This window comes from Aegilops tauschii, chromosome 2, assembly GCF_002575655.3.
Source record: "Aegilops tauschii subsp. strangulata cultivar AL8/78 chromosome 2, Aet v6.0, whole genome shotgun sequence".
Classification (NCBI taxonomy): domain Eukaryota; kingdom Viridiplantae; phylum Streptophyta; class Magnoliopsida; order Poales; family Poaceae; genus Aegilops; species Aegilops tauschii.
Window position 1 is genome coordinate 199,345,539 of NC_053036.3, and position 10,823 is coordinate 199,356,361.

Genomic DNA, 10,823 nt, shown 5'->3' on the forward strand with positions numbered 1-10,823 from the left:
CTGCCAGCAAAGAGAAGGAACCCGCCAAGGGCATGGATGAGATACCGCTTGCTGAGTTCATCGCTCGGAGGAAGGTCAATCCGTATGGAAACCCTCGTGCCAACTTTCGAGGAAATGATCTATTCTGGACCAAGCAGCAGAATCTCATTTATCTGGATGTCATCAAGGCCAAGCAAAATACCCATGTGGAGGTGAAGTGGATCAACATGCATCACATGCGCAAAGAGGCGCACCGGGAATACTTTGGTGAGGCTTTGGACCTCGTGGAGCAATTTGGCATTGAGCATATCATCTCATTCCACAAAGACTATGATCCTGAGATCCTTGCCCAGTTCTTTGCCTCTATGCATTTTCATCCCAATGAGGAAAGGACCATGACTTGGATGACCAATGGCCGACAGCCGACTGCTACCTGGAAGGAATTCATGACCCTGCTTGGGGTTCCGAATGAGGGGCTCACCACTCCCCAAGGTGTTCGCCCTCATGCCAATTCCGAGTCTGCCAACAAGAACAAGCTCATGCCCTACCTTGTGGAGAAGAAGCTCTCCAATGGCAAGTCAACTTGGGTACTCAACTCCTTTCTTGACATCATGCACCGGATCTTCCGCAACACTCTCTTCCCATGCATTGGGGACAAGGACAAGGTGCATGCCTATCTGGTGGATATGATGCTCTTGTGTGAAGATGCTCGCAACTCTCAGACACAGCCACTTGATGTCTCACACATCATGTGGATTGAACTTCGGTTTGCGGTCTACAACCGCAAGGTCCCCATCTATGGACCTTATCTGTTTCAGTTGATCTCGGCTACTTGGGAGCGGGTCTACCCTCAGGATGAGTTTGAGGCCCCTGGTTGGATCCGGCATGAGCCCATCAACCTCCGTATCAAGTCTCAGTGGGCCAACACTACCTCTCGTGCTGATACTGCGGCTGCCATGGACATGAATGCAGATGAGGAGGAGGAGGCAGCAGACGAGGACAGCTCTGAGGGTTACATCCCTCCCACCTCTGAGCCTTCTTGGGCTAAGCGACTGAAGAACAAGATGAAGATGCTGTTCTGTATGCAAGCCAAGGGGCAGTACCAGACCCATGTGGCTTCCAAGGAGACTCGCCGCCGCGACAAGCGGATTTTCACAACTTTTGGCGAGAACATATCTAGCGGGTCAGAGGTGAACATCACCCCAGAGGCAGAATGGCTGCACAAGCAGGGCTATCGGTGGACCGAGTCTGAGGAGGAGTCCGTCCCAGCTGCAGAGTCCGACGAGGAGCGTGCCAGTGACTACTCCGCTTGAGCCACCACTATTGTTGTAGGTGTCCTCTCTGCCTTTTTGGCGTCTCGATGCCAAAGGGGGAGAGAGTGTAGGATTTGCTGCGAGTTATGTCGTGTTTGGGTCAGTTGAACTTCGTTTGCTTTGGTTTGCTTTGGTTTGTGCTCGTGAGACCTTCTATCATATGGTGTAAGACATATGCACTCTATCGTACCGTAGTAAGCTTATTCTATCATATGCTTATTACATTATGCTCCTGTCTATCTTGCTTAGCTTTAGCCTTATTGCAAGATTTGCCATGTCTATAAAATATAGGGGGAGTGTTGATCCTAGTATGTGTGTCGTGCAGTCCAAATCACTCATCGAGATAGCACACATCTAGGGAGAGCCCATCTATATTTTAGAGACTTGGGGTTTGCCCTTGCTCTTTGCGTTATACCCTCGTGCAAATCCCGTGTTGTCATCAATCCACCAAAAAGGGGAAGATTGTAAGGGCATTTTTATCCCTTAGTTGGTTTTGGTGATTGATGACAATGCTTTTGCGGACTAATCATGTGCATCAAATATTTCAGATATATTGACTAGGCACAAGATGTTTGGGTTCCCCTCAAAGGCTATAGAAGACGGCGTTTCTCTTCGGTTCTTTTCGGTGGTATTGAGTCGTAGGGAAGCCGTACTATTAAGAGGGGGTCCGCTTTGGAAAGGTTGGGTGGATTCATCACGTACACATCGTCCCTTGCACCTCCTTTCCTCTTGCCTTTGGAGCATCCTAAGTTTTCCTTGTATATGCAATTATAGCTCTTGTCTGCCGAACTAGGAAGTGCGGTAGTACTGCTCGTCAGAGCGGTAGTACCGCAGGACCTTGCGGTAGTACCGCCCGCTGGTGCGGTAGTACCACTTCTCGTAAGCGGTAGTACCGTGGTCCCTGCTTAGTTCCGCAACTACGCGGCTGTAAGGGGCGGATGTAATTTTTTACATCCGCACCTCGCACGGTAGTACCGCGGCTGGCTTACGGTACTACCGCGTCGGGTTTTTGCATCGACTCCAACTCTGCGGAAGTAGCCACGGATGTAATTTTTTATATCCGTGCCTTCCCATCCCTGGACAGCCCCTGCCTTGCGGTAGTACCGCAAGGGGGAGCGGTAGTACCGCGCCAGCAGTACTACCGCCCTCTGCCATAGTGCTGTGTGGCTATTTTGGTCTTTGCTGCGTGGGCGGTAGTACCGCGGGGCTCCGCGGTAGTACCGCGTGCCCCTGCGGTAGTACCGCGTCTGAGGTGCGGTAGTACCGCGCTGCGCAGGCTGAGTTGGTGGATAATGGTTGGATTTGTTCTCCCACTATATAAGGGGTGTCTTCCTCCTCTAGTTGACTACCTCTTCCACCTCCAAGCTCCATTGTTGCTCTAAGCTCCATTTTCGCCCGATCTCCTTCCCTAGCCAATCAAACTTGTTGATTCTCTAGGGATTGGTTGAGGAGGCCCCGATCTACACTTCCACCAAGAGATATTTGAATCCCCCCACTAATCCCTTGTGGATCTTGTTACTCTTGGGTGTTGAGCACCCTAGACGGTTGAGGTCACCGTGGAGCCATAGTCCATTGTGGTGAAGCTTCGTGGTGTCATTGGGAGCCTCCAATTAAGTTGTGGAGATTGCCCCAACCTTGTTTGTAAAGGTTCGGTCGCCGCCTTCAAGGGCACCAATAGTGGAATCACGGCATCTCGCATTGTGTGAGGGCGTGAGGAGAATACGGTGGCCCTAGTGGCTTCTTGGGGAGCATTGTGCCTCCACACCGCTCCAACGGAGACGTACTTCCTCTCAAAGGGAAGGAACTTCGGTAACACATTCTAGTCTTCACCGGCTCCACTCTTGGTTATCTCGTGCCTTTACTTGTGCAAGTTTATTTGTGCCTTATCTCTTGCTTGCGTGTATGCTTATTGTTGTTGCATCATATAGGTTGCTCACCTAGTTGCATATCTAGACAACCTACTTTGATGCAAAGTTTAAATTGGTAAAGAAAAGCTAAAAATTGTTAGTTGCCTATTCACCCCCCCTCTAGTCAACTATATCGATCCTTTCACTAATTAGCTTCCAGCACAACTGATCGGGACGTTGAGAAAGCTGAACATCCATCAGTCGTCTCACAAGATGGAGCCAAACTTCCCAACAGTTTCCGGCTAGCGTTCTCCTGAAGTGAATATTGAGAGGCGTGGACTGAAGTATTGTCGCAACAGATGCGTCTCTCTGTTGAACAATGCTATAGAGAGAAGGGTATTGAAGCGCGAGGGGTGCGTCCCCTAGCCATGTATCCTCCCAGAATCTCGTAGAGGTACCGTTACCGACAACAAACTTTGTCCTATTGAAGAAAACTGATTTAACTCTCATCAGTCCTTTCCAAAAAGGCGAATCCGTCAGCCTCACTGTCACCTGGGACAAAGTTTTGGAGTGAAGGTACTTATTATGCAGAATCTGTGCACATGTGGCCTCCATCTCCACAGATAGCTTATACAGCCACTTGCTGAGAAGACATCTGTTCTTCACTTCAAGATTTTCGATACCTAGAGCCCCTTGGTCTTTTAGTCGACAAATAATATCCCATTTAGCGAGTCTATATTTTCTCTTCAGATCATCACTTTGCCAGAAGAAGCGGGAACGATAGAAATCTAGTCTTTTCCGAACTCCAACTGGTACCTAAAAAAAGACAAGAGAAACATAGGCATACTCGTGAGAACCGAATTAATGAGAATTAATCGGCCCCCGCATGACATCAGCTTGCCCTTCCAGCAGCTTAGTTTCTTCTCAAATCGATCCTCAATGCACTTCCATTCTCTGTTTGTTAGCTTACGATGGTTAATTGGTATACCCAAATACGTGAAAGGTAAGGCCCCCAATTCACACCCGAATAATTGTTTATACGCCTCTTGTTCCTCATTGGCTCTTCCAAAACAGAACAATTGGCTTTTGTGGAAGTTAATCTTTAACCCGGTCAATTGTTCGAATAAGCATAACACCAGCTTCATGTTTCTCGCTTTTGCCAAGTCATGCTCCATAAAGATGATAGTATCATCAGCGTACTGTAGGATAGACACACCTCCATCAACTAGATGAGGTACCAGGCCACCTACTTGACCAGCATCCTTTGCCCTTCCTATTAGAATCGTCAACATGTCAACTACAATGTTGAAGAGAATTGGTGACATCGGATCTCCTTGTCTCAGACCCTTATGTGTTTGCAAGTAGTGACCTATGTCGTCATTCACTTTAATTCCAACACTCCCTTTTTGCGTGAAAGATTCTACCTGGTGTCTCCAGGCCTGATCAAAACCTTTCATACGCAAGGCCTGTTGAAGAAATGGCCATTTGACTTTATCGTACGCTTTTTCGGAATCCACTTTGAAAACAACCCCGTCAAGTTTTTTCGTGTGAATTTCATGGAGTGTTTTATGAAGGACCACAACCCCTTCTAGGATGTTTCTGTCTGGCATGGAAGTAGTTTGGGACGGCTGCACCACATAGTGTGCAATCTGTGTGAGTCTGTTAGTCCCGACCTTGGTGAAAATTTTGAAACTTACGTTAAGAAGACAGATCGGCCTGAACTGCTCAATTCTTACAGCCTCTGTTTTCTTAGGAAGCAAAATTATTGTTCCAAAATTCAAATGAAACAACTGAAGCTGTCCAGAGAATAAATCATGGAACATCAGAATCAAATCACCTTTAATAATATGCCAGCATTTTTTTATAAAACTCCGCCGGTAATCCATCCGGCCCTGGAGCTTTATTATTCTTCATCTGTGAAATGGCTTCAAACACCTCTTTCTCCGAAAGTGGGGCGGCCAAAATATCGTTCTCTTCCGCAGCAAGTTGAGGAACATCCTCAATCCTCGACTCATCCAAGGACACGAAATTATCCTCCGGAGGCCCAAAAAGCTGCTTGTAGTAATTGGTTATGTATAATTTTAGGTTTTCCTGTCCTAAAATCGTCCCTTCGTCTTGCTCAAGCTGAAAGATTCTCTTCTTTCTATGCTTACCATTGGCGATCATATGAAAGAATTGAGTGTTGGCGTCCTCTTGGACAACTTTGCGAACCTTAGCCCGCAATGCCCACTTCAATTCCTCCTCTCACAGGAGTTCTTTCAATCTCATCTCCGCATCTACTTTGGCATGAAGTTCTGTGGTTTCTAGAATTGTGGACTCGGCTTTCTAGGGACTGAATAAGTGTAAGGAGCCTTTCCTTTTCCACCTTATAAATCCCACTGAGGTGCTTAGCCCACCCACGCAAGAAACTTCTCAAGTGCTTAATCTTATTCTGCCATCTCTCAACGGAAGTCCTCCCTCCTGCATCTTTAGCCCATTCTCTGGCTATCAAATCCAAGAAACCTTCTCTTTCAAACCACGCCAATTCGAAAGAAAAGGTATTTTTATTCCCCATATGCGTTGCCTCACCAGAGTCAACCAACAAAGGGGTGTGGTATGAGATTCCGCGCAATAACGCTTGGACTGTTACTAGAGGAAATTTCTGCTCCCAGTCGACGCTCGCGAGGACTCGATCGAGCTTCTCAAATGTCGGGTTTGGCAAAGTATTAGCCCAGGTGAATTTTCTACCCGAAAGCTCTATCTCTCTCAGATCCAAGCTTTCAATAATGGTATTAAACATAAACAACCACCTGCTGTCAAAGTTATCATTGTTCTTTTCCTCTCTCCTTCTAATAATGTTAAAGTCACCCCAACCAATATTGGAAGCTGCTCAGATCCGCAAATACGGAAAAGATCCGCCAAAAAGTCTGGTTTGAGTTCTGCCTGTGCGGCACCATATACCGCCACCAGTGCCCAATTAAACCCATCGACCTTCGATCTAACCCGAAACTTGACGGCAAAATCTCCCATGACCACGCTTCGGACTTCCAACGTGTCGCATCTAACCCCAAGTAAGATCCCACCTGATCTTCCTCTTGAGGGAAGGCAATGCCAATGTCACCAAATCACATAACTCATATAATACAAAATCGTCATCGAACATTAAGCATGCGGACCCTACGGGTTCGAGAACTATGTAGACATGACCGAGACACCTCTCCGGTCAATAAACAATAGCGGAACCTGGATGCTCACATTTGCTCCTACATATTCTATGAAGATCTTTATCGGTCGAACTGTTATGACAACATACGTTATTCCCTTTGTCGTCGGTATGTTACTTGCCCGAGATTCGATCGTTGGTATCTTCATACCTAGTTCAATCTTGTTACTGGAAAGTCTCTTTACTCGTTCCGTAATACATCATCCCGCAACTAACTCATTAGTCACATTGCTTGTAGGGCTTCTTATAATGTGCATTACCGAGAGGGCCCAGAGATACCTCTCCGATACTCGGAGTGACAAATCCTAATCTCGATCTATGCCAACCCAACAAACACCTTTGGAGATACCTGTAGAGCATCTTTATAATCACCCAGTTATGTTGTGACGTTTGATAGCACACAAGGTATTCCTCCGGTGTCCGGGAGTTGCATAATCTCATAGTCAAAGGAATATGTATATGACATGAAGAAAGCAATAGCAATAAAACTGAACGATCAATATGCTAAGCTAACGGGTGGGTCTTGTCCATCACATCGTTCTCCTAATGATGTGATCCCGTTCATCAAATAACAACACATGTCTATGGTTAGGAAACTTAACCATCTTTGATTAACGAGCTAGTCTAGTAGAGGCTTACTAGGGATAGGTGTTTTGTCTATGTATCCACACATGTATCAAGTTTCCGGTTAATACAATTCTAGCATGAATAATAAACATTTATCATGATATAAGGAAATATAAAATAACAACTTTATTATTGCCTCCAGGGCATATTTCCTCCAGTTTTCCACTTGCACTAGAGTCAGTAATCTAGATTACATTGTATTGATTCTAACACCCATGGAGTCTTGGTGCTGATCATGTTTTGCTCATGGAAGAGGCTTAGTCAACGGGTCTGCCATATTCAGATCCGTATGTATTTTGCAAATCTCTATGTCTCCCTCCTCGACTTGATCACGGATGGAGTTGAAGTGTCTTTTGATGTGTTTGATTCTTTTGTGAAATCTGGATTCCTTCGCCAAGGCAATTGCTCCAGTATTGTCACAAAAGATTTTCATTGGACCCAATGCACTAGGTATTACACCTAGATCGGATATGAACTCCCTCATCCAGACTCCTTCATTAGCTGCTTCCTAAGCAGCTATGTACTCCGCTTCACATGTAGATCCCGCCACGACGCTCTGCTTGGAACTGCACCAACTGACAGCTCCACCATTCAATATAAATACGTATCTGGTTTGTGACTTAGAGTCATCCGGATCAGTGTCAAAGCTAGCATTGACGTAACCATTTATCTTTGTCACCTCCATAAACGAGAAACATATCCTTAGTCCTTTTCAGGTACTTCTGGATGTTCTTGACCGCTGTCCAGTGATCCACTCCAGGATTACTTTGGTACCTCCCTGCTAGACTTATAGCAAGGCACACATCAGATCTGGTACACAACATAGCATACATGATAGAACCTATGGCTGAGGTATAGGGAATGACTTTCATTTTCACTCTATCTTCTGCAGTGGTCGGGCATTGAGTCTGACTGAACTTCACACCTTGTAACACAGGCAATAACCCTTTCTTTGACTCATCCATTTTGAACTTCTTCAAAACTTTATCAAGGTATGTGCTTTGTGAAAGTCCAATTAAGCGTCTTGATCTATCTCTATAGATCTTGATGCCCAATATATAAGCAGCTTCACTGAGGTCTTTCACTGAAAAACTTTTATTCAAGTATCCTTTTATGCTATCCAGAAATTCTATATCATTTCCAATCAACAATATGTCATCCACATATAATATTAGAAATGCTATAGAGCTCCCACTCACTTTTTTGTAAATACAGGCTTCACCGTAAGTCTGTATAAAACCATATGCTTTGATCACACTATCAAAGCGTATATTCCAACTTCGAGATGCTTGCACCAGTCCATAAATGGATCGCTGGAGCTTGCACACTTTGTTAGCACCTTTAGGATCGACAAAACCTTCTGGTTGCATCATATACAACTCTTCTTTAAGATATCCATTAAGGAATGCAGTTTTGACATCCATTTGCCAAATTTCATAATCATAAAATGTGGCAATTGCTAACATGATTCGGACAGACTTAAGCATCGCTATGGGTGAGAAGGTCTCATCGTAGTCAACTCCTTGAACTTGTCGGAAACACTTTTGTGACAAGTCGAGCTTTGTAGATAGTGACATTACCATCAGTGTCAGTCTTCTTCTTGAAGATCCACTTATTCTCAATGGCTTACCGATCATCGGGCAAGTCCACCAAAGTCCATACTTTGTTCTCATACATGGATCCTATCTTAGATTTCATGGCCTTAAGCCATCTGTCGAAATCTAGGCTCATCATAGTTTCTTTCATAGTTCGTAGGTTTGTCATGGTCTAGTAACATGACTTCCAGAATAGGATTACCGTACCACTCTTATGCAGAACGTGCTCTGTTCGACCTACGATGTCCAGTAGTAACTTGATCTGAAGTTTCATGATCATCATCATTAGCTTCCTCTCTAGTTATTGTAGGCATCACGGGAACAGATTTCTCTAATGTGCTACTTTACAATTCGAGAGAAGGTATAATTACCTCATCAAGTTCTACTTTCCTCCCACTCACTTCTTTCGAGAAAAACTCCTTCTCTAGAAATGTTTCATTCTTGGCAACAAAGATCTTGCCTTCGGATCTGTGGTAGAAGGTGTACCCAATTGTTTCCTTAGGGTATCCTATGAAGACGCACTTCTCCGATTTGGGTTCGAGCTTATCGGGCTGAAGCCTTTTGACATAAGTGTTGCAACCCCAAACTTCAAGAAACGACGGCTTAGGTTTCTTGCCAAACCATAGTTCATACGGTGTCATCTCAACGGATTTAGACGGTGCCCTATTTAACGTGAATGCAGCTGTCTCTAATGCATAACCCCAAAACGATAGTGGTAAATCGGTAAGAGACATCATAGATCGCACCATATCTAATAAAGTACGGTTACGACGTTCAGACACACCATTACGTTGTGGTGTTCCAGGTGGCGTGAGTTGTGAAACTATTCCACATTGTTTTAAATGAAGGCAAAACTCGTAACTCAAATATTCGCCTCCGCGATCAGATCATAGAAACTTTATTTTCTTGTTACGATGATTCTCCACTTCACTCTGAAATTCTTTAAACTTTTCAAATGTTTCAGACTTGTGTTTCATCAAGTAGATATACCCATACCTGCTCAAATCATCTGTGAAGGTTAGAAAATAACGATACCCGCCGCGAGCCTCAACACTCATCGGACGGCATACATCGGTATGTATTATTTCTAATAAGTCATTAGCTCGCTCCATTGTTCTGAAGAACAGAGTTTTAGTCATCTTGCCCACGAGGCATGGTTCGCAAGTATTTAATGATTCATAATCAAGTGATTCCAAAAGTCCATCTGTATGGAGTTTCTTCATGCGCTTTACATCAATATGACCTAAACGGTAGTGCCACAAATATGTTGCACTATCATTATCAACTTCGCAGTAGAAGCACTCAGTCTCAGGCTTAGGTCCAGACTGGGGCTTCTTCACTTGAGCAGCAACTTGCTTGTCGTTCTTCTTGAAGTTCCCCTTTTTCCCTTTGCCCTTATTCTTGAAACTAGTGGTCTTGTTGACCATCAACACTTGATGCTCCTTCTTGATTTCTACCTCCACGGCTTTGAGCATTGCGAAGAGCTCGGGAATTGTATTATCCATCCCTTGCATATTATAGTTCATCACAAAGCCTTTGTAGCTTGGTGGCGGTGATTGGAGAACTCTGTCAATAACACTATCATCTGGAAGATTAACTCCAAGCTGAGTCAAGTGATTATGATACCCAGACATTTTGAGTATGTGTTCACTGACAGAACTGTTCTCCTCCATCTTGCAGCTATAGAACTTGTTGGAGACTTCATATCTCTCAACTCGGGCATTTGCTTGAAATATTAACTTCAACTCCTGGAACATCTCATATGGTCCATGACGTTCAAAATGTCTTTGAAGTCCCGATTCTAAGCCGTAAAGCATGGCACACTGAACTATCGAGTAGTCATCAGATCGAGCTTGCCAGACGTTCATAACATCAGCATCTGCTCCTGCAGTAGGCCTTTCACCTAGCGGTGCATCAAGGACATAATTCTTCTGTGCAGCAACGAGGATAATCCTCAAGTTACGGACCCAGTCCGTGTAGTTGCTACCATTATCTTTCAACTTAGCTTTCTCTAGGAACGCATTAAAATTCAAGGGAATGGTAGCACGGGCCATTGATCTACAACATAGATATGCAAAAACTATCAGGACTAAGTTCATGATAAATTAAGTTCAATTAATCATATTACTTAAGAACTCCCACTTAGATAGACATCCCTCAAGTCATATAAATGATACGTGATCCAAATCAACTAAACCATGTCTAATCATCACGTGAGATGGAGTAGTCATCAATGGTGAACATCTCTATGTTGATCATA